Genomic DNA, 12,227 nt, shown 5'->3' on the forward strand with positions numbered 1-12,227 from the left:
CAGTAATCTCTGAACTACATTATCCAAAGACCTTCTGTGTTAGCCTGTATTTCAGAGAAGTAGATACCAAACAGGAGAGGACCCAGGACTGAACCCTGTGGTACTCCACTTGTCACTGGTTTGAAGTCGGATTTGGAGTCTGATACTCTCACAGAGTGGGTTCTGTCAGTGAGCCAGTTGGCAACCCATCTTGTGACATAGGGATTTATACCTAGTTTAGTGAGTTTATCTATAATTCCAGAGTGGGGGATGGTGTCAAAAGCCTTGGCAAGATCTAGATAGGCTGTGTGAACTACCTTACCCTTGTCTACGGCTTTGGTGACTGCTTCAAAGAAGCCTATCAGGTTTAGGAAACACGATCTGCCTTTTACAAACCCGAACTGGGTGGGGTCCAGAGTCTGGAGATTACCAATGTCTTTGTTTATAAGTTCCATGATGATACGTTCCATGGCCTTGTAGACCAGGCTCATCAGGCTAATGGGGCGGTAGTTCCCGGAGTCTCTGGTGGCTCCTCCCTTGTGGAGTGGGATAACCGTCGCTGTGCACCATTCAGCAGGCACAAAGCCTGAGGTGAGGCTATGATTGAACATGGTACTTACGTGGGGTGCCAGTTTATTCTGTAGTTAATGTAGAATGCAGCCTGGGATGTTGTCTGGTCCCATGGATGCTGTGTTCTTGGCTTTGGAGTGTGGTTTTTTACCTGTGTAGCCGTGATTACAGGAACTTTGCATTCTTCCAGTATAGAGATGGGCTCTTTAGGGGGTGAGAGGGGGGTAAAGTTAGCACTGAACCTACCTGCCAGGATGTTGGCAATAACAGTTGGGTATGTATATTTAGTGCCATTGTGCTTTAACTCACAGCAGATCTGAGTGTTGCCATTGAGATTCTTGACATAGCTATAGAATGCTTTGTGGTTGTCTTTAGAATCAGTGGCGATTTCGTTTTCGTAACTAGCTTTGGAGGATTTTATCAAGGATCACAGCTTCTTACTGAGGCTGACCAGGGAGCTCCTCCACTCATGGGATTTTACTCTCTTTTGCAACAGTTTCTTCCTTCTGTTGTACAGTTTGTTTATGGCAGGGGACCACCAGATTGGCTTCCTTTTTTGGAGGATAGCATCTTGGTTCTGTTTGGGATAGCACGATCCATGCACTCATGTAAGTGCTTATAAAGTGCAATTGTGTAGGATTCAGTAGTTGTAAGTGTATTGTCCATCTGAATGGGTGTCATGAAGTTCACCACTTCTGTCTTAAGAAGCATGAAGTTGGCTTTGGAGAATTTTTTTACCGTGGTTTCCTTAATGGGGGGTGGGGGCAGGATGTGGATATCTAGGGTAATTATCTTATTGTCGGATCGGACCAATGAGGCGTTGACTTCAGGTGTGGAACACCGGTCACTCATGTTGGTAATGACTAGATCTAGGATACTGTTGCCCCTGGTGGGGGTGTGGATAAGTTGATCCAGGGCATTGGAGTTTATGACTTCCAGAAAGTGTTGAGTGAAGGAGTTGGTACATGAGTACTTTTCCCAGTTAATGGTGGGGTAGTTGAAATCGCCCATTACTAGGGTGTTTGGTTGAACCCTAATATTTTCCAGTATATCAAGAAAAGAGGAGTGGGAATCCTGTGGCATGGTGGGGGATCTGTAGCAAGCTACAATTTGGATTGCAGTTTTGCCTAGAGTTAGTTGCACTTGGATAACCTCGGCTGCATTATGCTGAGCAAATATCCTGGAGGTGTGGATATCCTTAATGAATATGGACATACCTCCGCCTTTGGTGTTCCGGTCCAGGTTACATGGTCGAAAAGTGTGGTATGAGTTACAGCCTAGTAGTGCAGGGGTGCTCTCTGGAGCCTTGAACCAGGTTTCAGTCACTGCACAGATATCAATGTTCTCCATTTTAAGGAGTGCCTCGAGTGAGTGCATTTTGAGATTTAGACTTCTAGCATTGAGTGGCATAACCCTCAGTTTTTGCTTGCCTGTTCCTGTTACGGTGGTGAATTTGTCATTTGAACCTTGCCTAAAAAGGCACTATAGGGGCGGCAAGAACCTTATCCAGTATCCGGAATCCCAGGGGTGACAAGTGCAGGCCATCTCTGGGAAATCATCATGGTCTGTCGACCATGTCATCCCAGGCAGACAGATACTGGATTCCTTTAGAATGGCACCAGAAGCTTAGCCAATTGTTGAAGTCAATCATTTTGTCCTTGTACTGCGGCATCATTCTGGGTGATGGTAGAATGCTACTCAGGGCTAGGGTCATACCTGCCTGGGCTACAAGATCGGAGAGCTCTTCCATGTCTCTTTTCATGTAGTCCAGGGAGGTACATCTCAAGTCGTTCACACCAATATGGACAATGACAGAGTCATATTTGTACTTGTTGTGGAGTAACCTGAGTGCGTGGGATATGTGGCGGATCCTGGCACCCAACAGGCAGCTGACAGTAACCTTCTCCTTGTTTAGCCTGGTGAGTGGGACATCAGTGTGCCTGACTATAGAGTCACCTATGACTAGTGTGTTGGGTATGTTGTTTTGCCTTATTGGCTGTGGTTGAGTGGCACACCGAGTCTGTGGGCTTTGTGTCATTTGGGTTGTGTTGGGGGGTGGAGGTTGCTTGCATTTCTGCTTTGGAGGTATCTGTTGCTTGAGCAGATTATTATTGAGAGCCTCCGTGAATGTTTTCATGTTTCTATGTGTGGATTTTGGTGGTGTAGATTTAGTGAGACTATGTGAGGAAAGTGGTGTGGTGCAAGTGTTTACCTTCTCCTCTTGACTGTCAAGTTCAGTCTTGATTGGAGAGAGCTTTAACTCCAGTTTGGCTAGATAAGTGCATCTCTCACAGGTTGTAGTGTTGGGTGGTAGGAGGAGAGGGTTGTCTGTGTACATGAGGCAATTTCTATATTGCCCCAAGATGCCCAGATTCATCAGATAGACAAGAGAGAACACTGGGAGTTGACCCTTGGACATGCCTGAATAAAAAACTATTTTCCTCTAGATAAGTGAGAAAAGTGAGTACAAGAGCTGTTTTTCTCTAAGCAAGTGAGGAAAGTAAGTACCAAAACTGTTTTCCTCTAGGTAATGAGGAAGGTTGAGTGCTGTAGTAATTAGTAGGTTATTTAGCGCTTACAAGTACTGAACAAGTGCTTATCACGAATAAGCAAATTCAAGTGCTAAAACTAAGAATCTGTATCTGGACTAAACTAGTTACAGGAAAGGGGGAAACAAGTGCAAATGCGGGCTTTTAAATCAGAAAGTTGAGAGAGATAGAAAAACTGCCCAAACGGCCAATAACTACAGTTTCTGGGCCAGAACCACTCCTTATGTGGTAGATAGGTTACCTAGTGCTTACCACTCCCACTGATAAGCTAGAAGGCTTCCCTCCAACACAGAAAGCTTGGGGGGCTCAGAAGCTTACATACAGTCCTGGATACAGCAAATCTAAATCTGGATTACACTAGTTACAGGAAAGGTATATATAGATATATATATATATATATATATATATATATATATATATATATATATATATATATATATATATATATATATATATATATATATATATATATATATATATATATATATATATATATATATATATATATATACTAAAACAGCAGTAAAAACAATTCAAATGCAGTGCAAGCTAGCACACTTGAGTATGTAGCAATGTTAGACCAAACAGTTTAAAACGTGCAATTAAATTAAAAATGACTAAAAACAAGTGCAGAAGGAGTCTATTAGGTAGAATGAGGTAAAGAGATGGGACTGGGGGGAGTGTCCCAGATCAAATCTACAGTGGGGGCGGGTAACTGCAAAAGCCTCCAAAACATTTAAACAACAACACAGGAATAGGGAGGGTGGGTATGAGAATACCCACACCTTCAGCAGAGATCTGAAAAAACTACACAGTGAAGCAAAAATAACAGTGCACAACTCTGAAGTCAGCCAGCAATGATATAAAATTAGTCAAACAACAATTACCAGTACACAACTCTGAAGTTCCAGAAAAATATACTCAGCTCTGAATATCTCCAGATAGTTTGAAGAGCACTCTGTCAGGACACAGGAAGGCTCCAGCAATGATATGCAATGATATTCATGTCTTGTTATAAGTATAATATCATCAGCATACATAGTGATGTTTAGACTGGATGAGTCTCAAGGTAGGTTATTTATGTATAGTGAAATAAGCAGTGGGCCTAAGACAGAACCTTGAGGAATAACACACATGATACTTCCAGTATTTCAGTAGATGTTGCCTCCTGCTATAGAAAATGTTCTATTATGTAAATAATTACTGAAGTATGCGGTTATTTTTTATATGTCATTGTTAATTTATCTAGTAATAATTGGTAGTTAACAGTTTCAAAAGCTCTTTTTTGATATACGGACCTCAGGATCAATGAGTGTGTGTATACCTTTAAGAAGCTATCCATGGGCTTGCACTAGAGTATAAATACTAAGCATGTGCAAGCCTGACTGCCATTTAGGGTTGCCAACTTTTTATGTTAGAAATTCTGGACATGTATATAAAAACAAAATGCATGTAAGTTTAGTACTCCCGGCCCTTCCCACACAGCTATTCCAGTGTCCCATTACTTAACTATTTCTCCATCTCTTCCTAGTTGCCATAAACACTGTTCAAAATTCTGTGTGCATACTGTTTTTTGCTTTACTTCTATAATGATTACAGATATTTGGATTTAATTTAAAACTTTTATTTCAAATTTTATAGCACAAAAACTGATGGACATTTGCTAAACAAAGTAATATAGTCTCACAATGAAAACAGATTTAGGATTAGAACTTTCTGCCTTTGAAACTCACATTCACTGAAACAGCGTTGAAGCCCACATTCAAAGAATATGCATCTGGCCAGTTATGGATGCTAACCCTATAATCCTGACCCTTACTTCAACCTTAACCCTACACCTTACCTTCATTAAATCCATCCCGTAATACTGCCACTACACAAGACACATTTGGACACACAGACACATAATACACATTTGGACACACAGACAATAAATACTATATCTTATCCCTTAACCTAACCTTGATGCTAACCCTAAAATATACAAACTCACACACAGATATATAACACCTATCCTTTACTCATCCCCGATCCTAACCCTACCTCACATACACAAGCAGAAACACTCTCACCCCTCCAACCTCACTTACCTGTCTTGACATTACACAATAGCAACATTTCCACTGCGTGGCTATCTGTACCACTGACATTAAATCACACACCCCCTGTGTTTGTTGAAGAAATGGGCATTCAACAAAAACATGGGGCACCTACATATGTATATGCAGTATCATGTGTATGTAGTACTCGAAGTTTTATAAGGCAGTCATAAAATCAGATACATGAATGTGCACATTGATCATATGGTCTTCTGACATGATCCCACTGAATACTGGTTTGGCATCCATCATCTTTACAGAGAGAGGGGTGTGCTTAAATTGTCTGTCAGTATTTGATGCAACAAGATTTGATTAGTACAACAGCATCCTCAGGCTTGTCACACTTGTACTTTTGGATACATTGCATTTGTATAGCACCAGTTACTAATATTTGTCAGACATCTACGACTACATCTGTCATGAAAAATGAATTCACCCACAAAAAGAAACATTTAAAAGACTTCTTTGATCACATTAAATGATTATGTCCCCACCAATAATACTGAAATGCATAATCAAGTGCAACAAAAATATTCTACTTAATCACTTAGTGACAACATGAGTAAAACAGCATCATAACTAAAAACAGTATCATAATTTAGTAGCCTTCTGTTTCAGGATACATTTAATATTCATGGAGTCCTTCAGACCTAGTATCTTTATTGCCTGAAACTTAAACATAACTACTTAATATCCAATGACAGTACTTTGAAATATTACTGTATAACTAGGAATTCCACATTCTACTTCCTCTATATATGCAAACAGACCGTGGACTGAGTATGTAAAACTGCAACATTTCATAAGTACCTGAACCATTTTTGAAACATGTCCATTCATTGTCCACTTCATAGTTGAAATGTCTTCAATAATTCAAATTCCACACGTGTGGAAGACAAAGACGTAAACAATCAATCACATAAATGCTGAAGACTGCTTTTGTCTTCTGCTTCTGTGTGCGACCAGACGCAAAGGGTGTTCTTCAAAAAAATAAATAAAAAAGTTTTTTTTTTTTTTTAATTAAAAGAAAATTAATCTCCTGGTATTTTTTTCTGGCAATATGCTGTTCTTTCTGTTTTCTGGACAGTGTCCCTTAATTCTGGACAGCTGGCAACCCAGCTGCCATTTTGTAGTTAGCTTTTGAGATGTGAACATCTATGTGTGTAAGCTCTATCTGTTAGTTCATTTGCATTTAAAGATGCTGCTATCCATCCTGATGTGTTTCTATGTATTAAGGCATTTGAACAAAACCCCAAGCCTTCTTATTGTTTGTGTTAGAGATGAAATGAACGAGTGACAGCACCATGTATTAGTCCTTTTTTTATATGTGAGTAAATTTGGGAGGTTAGTGCAAATATTGCTATCTATGTACTATATTTAGGGTAGAGACTGTCATTATGAGATGACAGGATATATTTTAATAAATTTGAGTAACTGTTTATAAAGAAGTTGATCAATATTTTTGATAATGGCAGAGGTTTGCAAGTGGTCTGTAGTTTGATACTGTCTTGGGGGTACTGATTGTAGAGGTATGATGACGGCATGCTTAACACTTGGAGATATTAAATTTGCAGTTAAATATTATGAATATGAGATGGGGATTTAGGAAGTACTGCTTAGAAAAATAGTTTAAAAAGTGAGTGCTTGCAACAGACATTTTGAATAGTAGAACAATCACTGTCACTGAATTTAAGAGAATAAGGAAATACAATCAAGCAGGTAACCTTCACTATGCAGTGAAAGCAGAGATACATTACACCTTAACTACTGTATAACAGTGTAGTAGGATTCAGTAACACAATGCAAGAATGGCTGCTTACATCATTACTACTCCCTGTGTGTATTATTCAAAGGGAGCAAGGTCAGGCAGTGTTAGACCACAGAACTGTTATGGACCTTTTCTAGTCAGGGAATCAGGGCATCAAAAAGGTTAGCACATTTGAAAAAAAGCAGCCACATGCAAACACCTGAGATAGCTTGGCAGCTAATTTAATACCAACAATAAAAGCCATCAACACTTTACTAAGATTTGTCTTGTTATTCATATTGAAAAAAGACACACTGTTGAAGGAAAAACATGATGCATTTCAGAGGCGTGTGCAGTGATATCCCCTCCCTGAAAAAAACTGATGAGCAGATGTCCATGTTTATATCTTATACAGCTGAGACTGAGCAGCAATTTCAGTTCCTGTGGTGGAGGGTATGAGAAAATTACTGGAGAAACATTCTTGCGCCTATTCATTCAGAAACAGTGCTGTCTCTGTAATTAAGCACAAACACAAAAATTATTAAATATTGTCAGAGAAAACAAAACAATGATCCTAAGAATAGCAACAAAACTTGCAGCATTAAATATAGTTAATAAACAACAGTGGAATGAAAAAAAAACACAAATATAATAAATTAAACACATTACGAAAATAATGTTCCTGGTCTTACACCCACTAACTTATATCCAAAATATTACTAAAGTGACTTCCAAGACAGCTGAGTGTACACAAATCAACTGCTTAATTTCAGTTCCCCCAGTGTGAAAAAAGAAACAGAGAAATAAGAGCTAGTAATTCTGCCAGTTTGAGTAAAATTCAGTTACTGGCTAGTAAGTACACTGCCTGGATGACAATAAAGAAGAAATTTAGAGAACCTGAAGGAAAATCAGCTAGAAAAGGTGAAGAAAAAACACTGACTGGGAAGAATCATGCGGCTGTTCAGCAAAAAGCAGTTCAAGGTCTAGATTTGGTACAAAAGACGTCTTCTAGTAAGTTAGAGGAAAAATAAATCAAATGTACTCAGGCATGATTAGAATAAATGAAACATTGAATGAGTACATCAGCTCAAGTAACAAAAGGCTGGAAAAATAAGAAGGTTTAACTAACTATTTAGATGTACTGAAAAAAAACTGCAAAAATCATAAGTTGAAATGAAGAAACGGCTGGCTGAGTATGAAACCTTTCAAGAAGAGTTGTTCCAAAAATAGAGTTAGAAGATATGGCAAGCAGAAGAAAACTGAGATTGTCTGTTGTAGCAGAAAAAAACTGGAAGGAACAGACTGTATTAATTTTGTGAAAGTACAAATAAGCAACTGGACTGGTTGGTATTCCACAGCAGGATTTGTTAATTGAATGGGCACATCAAGTGTATGTTCCAAACATGGCCATGAGAAAGTGAGAAAGCAATCAAGACTTGTAGAAGTAAAGATGCAATCATACTAGCACAAAGAGTTTAATCTGACAAAACTGTGGCAGAAGAGCAAAGTATTAAAAACTGGAGAAAGTACAGAGTTTGTGAAAAATGATTATTTACTGCTCACCAGACAGAAGAGAAACCAGTTTGTCCAACAATCAGGAAATGTCGAGAGGCAGATGGGAGAGTCAAGCTACTATTTCCAGCTGTCTTCAGAATATTTTTTTCCTGGGGGATCAAAGGCATTTTTGATGCATAACAGGCTAAGGAGAAAGATACTAATGTTTATCCAATAATAAGTGAACCATCAAACAGAAGGAGACTCTGTTTCTCATTTTCCTGACAATAAAACTTTCAGAGAGACTTTGCTAGTGAAACTTTTTTCACTGTTTCAAAGGAAAATACTTTAGAGACAGAAAAAAACAAGCACGGGAGTTGACTAGAAGAAGTGTGAGTATCTTGGACTTGAACCAGAGTTTGGTATTGGGAGAGGAAGATGAACAGGAAGTAGACCAGCAACACTGAAATTAGAGAACAAATGTGAGATTATTAAAGCATCAACCACATTTGTGAAATATGGCTTTGCAGGAAAAAGTGGGTAAGAAAAATTGGACTTCTGTTGACTTTGTTAAACTTGTGGGTGGACTGTAAAACATACACCCAACTTTATGTCATTAAGAAAGACACTAAAAGGAAAAAAAAGTAAAAGTAAGTAAAACAATTTTTTGATCTTAATAGTATTTGTATAAAATATTTCATAATATAAACTGCATGTTTTATAGAAAAGCAGATTTTGTGTAGCATGTAGTCAGGAATATCGTAAATGTAGGGGTGAGGGTGAGTTTTCAGTGACTGCTATATGTGATAAAGATAAAACTAAAAAATACTTTTTTAGTTTTAAGACAAAAATATCACTAAAGCCTTTAATAAGAATAAGCAATGACTTGAGCAACACTGACATGAGGGTTATGTGTGCTTCTTTAGGAAAGTATAGGTCCGATTTCACATGAAACTTTACAGCTGAAGGTAATTTACTTAACAGTTTGAGGAAATGCCACAGGACAGTGTTAAAAGTTTTACAAACTGCACTTAGACAAAGAGACCAAAGGAATTGTCCCACCTCCAGTTAGCAAGAATCAGTCAGCCGGCACAAGTGTAGCACTGCCAAAAGAGGCAGCAAAGACCATAAGACATCGTAAAAAGAAATAAAACTAGGTTAGAAAAATTGTTTTAAGGGTTTGCAATAGATATTTTGAATAGTACAGCAATAATTGCCATTTAACTCAGGAGAATAAAGGAACATAGTTGATCAGGCCCTCCACTAAGCAACAAGAGGTAGAGATATCCTACAGCCTGACTGTGTAACAGTGCAATAAAAAGCAGTCAAGCAAATCCAGAATGTCTGGTTGATTTACTACTGTTCCATGCACATATTAGTCAACAAAAGGGTGCAAAGTCAAAACTGGCACTGTTATACAGCAAAACTGCAATGGGTCAATATATTTACAAGCCATTGTGGAGAGGGACTCAGGACATTAAAAAAGACAAACATTAGAAAATGAGGCACATGCAAACACCTGTGAGAACTTGTGCAGATAATTTAATAATAATAATAATAATAATAATAATAATAATAATAATAATAATAATAATAATAGCAGCCATCAATGCTTTACCAAGATCCGTCTTGCTAGTCATAATGAAAAAGACACAACATTGAAGAAAAGGCACTGGGCTTTTCAGAGAAGTGACCAGCAATATCCCTTCTCTGAATACACTATTCTTCAAACACCTTTATCAAATTATCACTTAAAACATAGACAAACATACATCAATGGACAAGAAAACAAACCATATTAACATTTTTCCATTTACAGACATTGTGCATCACATATCTTTTCTTCCTTTGTAACTATCATCAGTCCAACATTACATAAATTGCTGAATTCCTGCCTTCCCTTAAAACTTAATCCTCCTCCTCAGCATTATCCTGTATGTATTAAATTCCATTTATTTCTATGTGATTTGCTTCTTCCCTCTTCCAGTTCTCCATCTCTTTTTATACTATTCAATACTTACTTAAATACAGTTTGCTTGGACTTTGATTTCCATTTTCAGTAATTACTTTTTTGGCAGCCAACAAAATTAAACTTAACAAGGCCTTGTGTGTAGGCAATTCATATTACATGTCCCAGCTTTCCCTAAATACACTGTTGAGCAGATGCCCATGCATTCATACTTTACACAGCTGAAAGAGCTGCAGCTCCATTTCCTGGGGTGTGGGGGTACAAGGAAATTGCTGTAGAATCAGTCCTGCACTTATCAACAAATAAATGGGACACGGAGTTATAGATTCACATCCCAACATGTCCCCCCAGAACAAACGTCCACACATGTCAAGCAGAGTAGTACCATTGCTACTTTCAAGGTAAACCTAGATAGTTGGGTGGGCAACCTCAAACTCTCCTCTGGTCTATCTTCTGTTGTCCTCTATTAAAGGAGTGAACTTTTGAGTATGCATTATTCATTAGTCGTGTAATGGACTGCAGACTAGTTGCCTAGTACTTACCTATGAATCTGTTTACTATTTCAAATTGTGATAATACAGAAATCAAATATCTTGGGTATATTCACTTGTGAATGGTTGAGCTGAATAAAGTAAATTTGCAGTGTGAAGATGCAAGTGCAGAACACAGCAGGTCACTATGCAGTTAATCAAAATGATTCACAGACTTACAAAGAACTGTTATTCACACATCAGAGAATTCAGTGATTTGCATGTTCATGAAGCAGGTGATTCACATATTTGCAAAGACATTTGCTTGCAGATTTGTGACCCAAAAGAGTTTCAGATCATGCGGTGCAACCTGCTATGCCTGGCAAGCAAAGTGCAGAGTGCAGTGATGAGGGAAAATAAAATGCAAACAAGAGCACAAACTCTAATGTCTCATTTGATGTTTCTGGATTCCAGGTCCCTGCTTACACTTATTAAGGGTATCAGAATTTGTCAGAGATTTGTGATGCATGACTAGGCTTAAAAATGCCCTTGTGGCTGTTAGCCTAGTAAACACCTATGGACCTATAGATTATATACTTGACTTGTCTACCTGCATGGGATGTATTCCAGGACAATACAGTATTCAGATAATCCTGCAGGGTATTCCTGTCATTTATACATCTCGAAGAGTACAGGCAGCAAGGAAAATAAAGGCAAAGGAAATTAAGTGAATGGAGGGCATAACAGTCATAGCTAAACAAACAAAGCTTTTTTGTGGGGAGACAGTATGGTGACTCAGTCCAGATAAGTATTCACCCACAAAATGTAAACAGAGCAATTTTGAAGGAAGAAAGTTATTTCTGTGATGCCCAGAAGCAAATATTTTTTCAGTGATAGATGGAAACCAGAGTTTCTGATAGACTAAGTCAGGCCCAGACAGAATGAGACTGTCTACCTTTTTATTTATTTAGTTAGTTTGTTTGTTTACTGGAGTAGTATCATAGGTTCATAGGTAGGTATTATGTTATCGGTCGGAGGGCCTACATAAGCCTAGCCAACAAGGTTCCCTGGCTTATGTCACCCAAGAAAGTTATTTTCCTGTGCCACTGTCAAGAAGACACACAAAAGTGATCCCCGGGGTGTATTTCCTATTTCCCATCCACTCATCAAGATTTTTCTTGAAGAGTGCTAATGAAGAAGTTTGCTTGACATAGATGGATAGCCTGTTCCAGAGTATGGGAAGTCTCTGGAACAGGAATCTATCCCTCCAGCATGTCCTGTTTATTGTGGTGACAAGGTTTAGGTCCCTAGAGCGTGTAGCTCGGAGGGATTGGGATTTCTTTAGGTGTA

General features: G+C 38.4%; 1 long non-coding RNA gene across 1 annotated transcript in view; it reads right to left on the bottom strand.

Moving 5' to 3' along the window:
- Positions 1-5,840: 5,840 nt before the first annotated feature.
- The window catches only part of LOC122800618, a 269,203-nt gene continuing 262,816 nt past the window's right edge, over positions 5,841-12,227 (bottom strand). The window contains exon 2 of the long non-coding RNA XR_006364624.1: positions 5,841-7,457. This is a non-coding gene — a long non-coding RNA (uncharacterized LOC122800618). The remainder of the gene's footprint in view (positions 7,458-12,227) is intronic.

The sequence above is a fragment of the Protopterus annectens genome, chromosome 1.part0 (assembly GCF_019279795.1).
Source record: "Protopterus annectens isolate FY-2018-M chromosome 1.part0, PAN1.0, whole genome shotgun sequence".
Classification (NCBI taxonomy): domain Eukaryota; kingdom Metazoa; phylum Chordata; order Ceratodontiformes; family Protopteridae; genus Protopterus; species Protopterus annectens.